The sequence below is a fragment of the Canis lupus genome, chromosome 13 (genome assembly GCF_003254725.2).
Source record: "Canis lupus dingo isolate Sandy chromosome 13, ASM325472v2, whole genome shotgun sequence".
Classification (NCBI taxonomy): Eukaryota; Metazoa; Chordata; class Mammalia; order Carnivora; family Canidae; genus Canis; species Canis lupus.
In genome coordinates this window covers 54,192,884-54,196,353 of record NC_064255.1, presented here as the reverse complement: position 1 = coordinate 54,196,353, position 3,470 = coordinate 54,192,884, and positions in this window count along the sequence as shown.

The window sequence follows — 3,470 nt, the reverse complement described above, 5'->3', positions numbered from 1 at the left end:
ACCAATCTGAAGTAAGACTATGATTAATAATAACTGGAAAGAAAGGATTCCATTTGCTTTAAAAATACTTTAATATTGTTTGATTACAAAATCAGTAATGTTGACATAATTATTTTATTTTAGAAAATTATAAGATTCATTTATTTTTTTAAAAGGTTTTTATTTATTTATTCATGAGAGACACAAGGAGAGAGAGGCAGAAACACAGGCAGAGGGAAAAGCAGGCTCTACGCAGGGAGCCAGATGTGGGACTCGATCCCAGGATGCTGGGATCATGCCCTGGGCCAATGGCAGACTCGAGAACTGCTGAGCCACCCAGGCGGTCCCTATAAAATTCATTTAAAGTCATCCTAATTGGAAGAAAACATAGCTCAAAATGATAATCTATTCAAATATGCAGTTATTCTCTAATTTATCTGAATTAAATTTAGCAACCAGCACATTGTTAACCCTTTAATTATACACACATTTTAAGTTCAGTTTGAAAACTAATATAAGGTTGAATGCATTCCAGCACAGACTATAAGAAAAATTCCATGTAGGTTAAATGTACTTTTGTCATGTATTTATAATAGAAGCATACACATTTAAATCTTTATATTCAAATTTTTCTGTGGAAAGGTCCGATTCATGATGGGATTATTTATTCACTTCTTATTTTCTGGGTGTTTTTTAAAAAATAAAAGTACAATTGTTTTAAACAAAGGTTAAAGACCCCAAACTATTGTTTATGATAATGATAATTTTAAAGATCTTTCAGGTTTAATTTTCTTAAATATTTACTTTTACTCTTTGTCTTTTATTTCCACATTTCTTATTTTATTTTTTTTAAGATTTTATTTATTTATTCATGAGACATACAGAGAGGCAGAGACACAGGCAGAGGGAGAAGCAGGCCCCATGCAGGGAGTCCCGACGTGGGACTCGATCCTGAGTCTCCAGGATCATGCCCTGGGCTGAAGGCGGCGCTAAACCGGGGAGCCACCCGGACTCCCCTCCACATTTTTTATATTAAATTTCTCTTCACTATTTATAATGGTAGAAATCTATGCTCTGTAAACATTTAAACAATGCATAAATAGGTGTTATAATATTCCTAACCCTAAATTCCGTCTCCACTTGTCTTCTAACAAATATTGACAGACTGATAGGTTTCCTCCCATAATACTAATGCATGGACTCACACACACACACACACACACACACACACACACACACTTAAGGCATTTTGTTGCTGTTTTACCAAGATGAAATCATACGTATGTGTATATATATATATATATATATATATATATATATATATATTTTTTTTTTTTTTTTTTTTACTTACAGTGTATCAGGCCAATAGATACAGAGCTACCTGGTTTTTTGTAATAGCTTCAAAATATTATGCAATATCTTTACATGGCACTAATGACATTTGTCTCAGTAAATACCGATAGACATTTTTTCACCAATATCTTTTTACTAGCCAATGCTGTAGTATTTCTATACACCTATTTATCTTTTGATAGATATATATGTATATATATATATGCATATGTATTTTTTGTTTTTTAAAATGATGTGCAAAATACAAGTCACTGATACAGACATTGATCAAAAATGGTTTAGATTCCTGACATAAATTATGTTTTCCTTTAATATATATTGATTACTGATACATTTTTACAATTTGGGAAGGAACTGTTCTTTTTCTTATCACTTTGGGATATTCTCTATAGTAGAGATATTAACATTCTAATTTTTATATACATTTTAAATATGTATTTTATTACTTGCTATAAAACCTCTAATGGGAGTTGTTTCCCATACCAAAAGAGGATGAAATAAAATAATAAAATTAGTCCTAAATAGTTCATTGTGTCTACTTTCCCTAAATTGCTGGGTTTTCCACATTACTTCATGTTGCTCACCAAAGATTTTATATAAATTTTTTCCTGATACTTTTTGTGCTTAATATTTTACATTTAAATCTTTATCCAAAAAAAAAATCTTTATGCAATGAATGCAAAATACTTGATTTTAAAATTATAAAATTTTAATACTATTGTATTTATTATCGACATTAAACAGAAAAAAAGTATCAAAATGATTTAAATTTTTTAAAAACTATTTTGACTCTAAAGCTAAATCCATCTTAAAGTTATAATGGTAGATTACAAATTAGACATCAATACTCCATATTTGAAAATAACACATATTGTATAACTTACTAGCAGGTAGTAAGTACCTTTAAGATGTTAAGTTACTCCTTATGCTTGCGAAAGTCTTAATTATTGGTAAGTAAGCTACAAATAAAGTAGAGTATTCTGTTTAAAGCTGTTTTGGAAATCAGAGCAAATTGAAATGAAAATAGATACAATCTTCCCATCATTCAGGGGTAAGGAAAATATCACCTATTATCAACCTTTTCTTTCTATAGCTGCATTACATAGCAGGAAACACGCATTCTTTTGAATTATCCTTTTTGGAGGGAACTTATCAACTCTATCACAGACACTTCTGAACCCATGTTTTCCACAATTCCTTATTATGTATTCTTTTTTTTTCTGCACTTGTTTTTGTCTCTTTTAGGAATTCAAGATGGTTCAACTTACTTCACTCTCTGATATCTCTGATCCAACCTCAGACATTATTCAACTTTTATGGGAAGAAAAATTTGAAAATAACTAAGTTCATTACACCATCCTCTCTTTCTTGTTTAATGAAGAGAAAACTGTGGAAGTTAAGAAAATGATAGCTATTGTATAATTTTAAAGTGGAAAAAAAAAACTTTCCAAGCCTGATATCCTGAAACCATAAATAAAAAACAGTAAGAAATTTAAATGCATAAAAATTAAGAACATGTGCTAAAGATATAGAGTATAAGTCAAAAGTAAATGACAACTCAAATACTATTTGCAATACATATAAAAATAAACTTATTTATATAAAAAGTCTTTAAAAATAAATTTCTACAGGAAAAATTTAAAAATACATTGTAGGATGTAAATATGAAATATACAGATAAGGACAGTAAATGTATGACACTTTGTTCAGCCCCATGACAATAAAATGAATAGATGTCATAGCAATAAAAACCTTTTTTTACATTATTGTTGTGAGTCTAGATTAGTGAAAATTCTAGACAGCACCTTGGAAATATCTATAAGTTTTTAAGTGTGCAAAAATATTTGGCTGAGCAATTTAATTTTAGAAATTTAGCCTACAAATAGAAACACAGATGTGAAAAAATAGCTACAAATAACATCTATTACAAATTTATTGTAAATGACTAAATCTAGAAATAACATAATTGTTCTCTGTCAGGCTAAATAATGATTTATTGAGGTCTTTAAAGGAATCTAATAGTTAGGTTTCCCACCCTCTTCCTCACTGTATTCCTGAACAGACTGATATTTGAGTGCAATAATGTTATCATTAACATCAGTATAGGGTAAGTTAGGGCGCATAGCTTAATTTGAGAG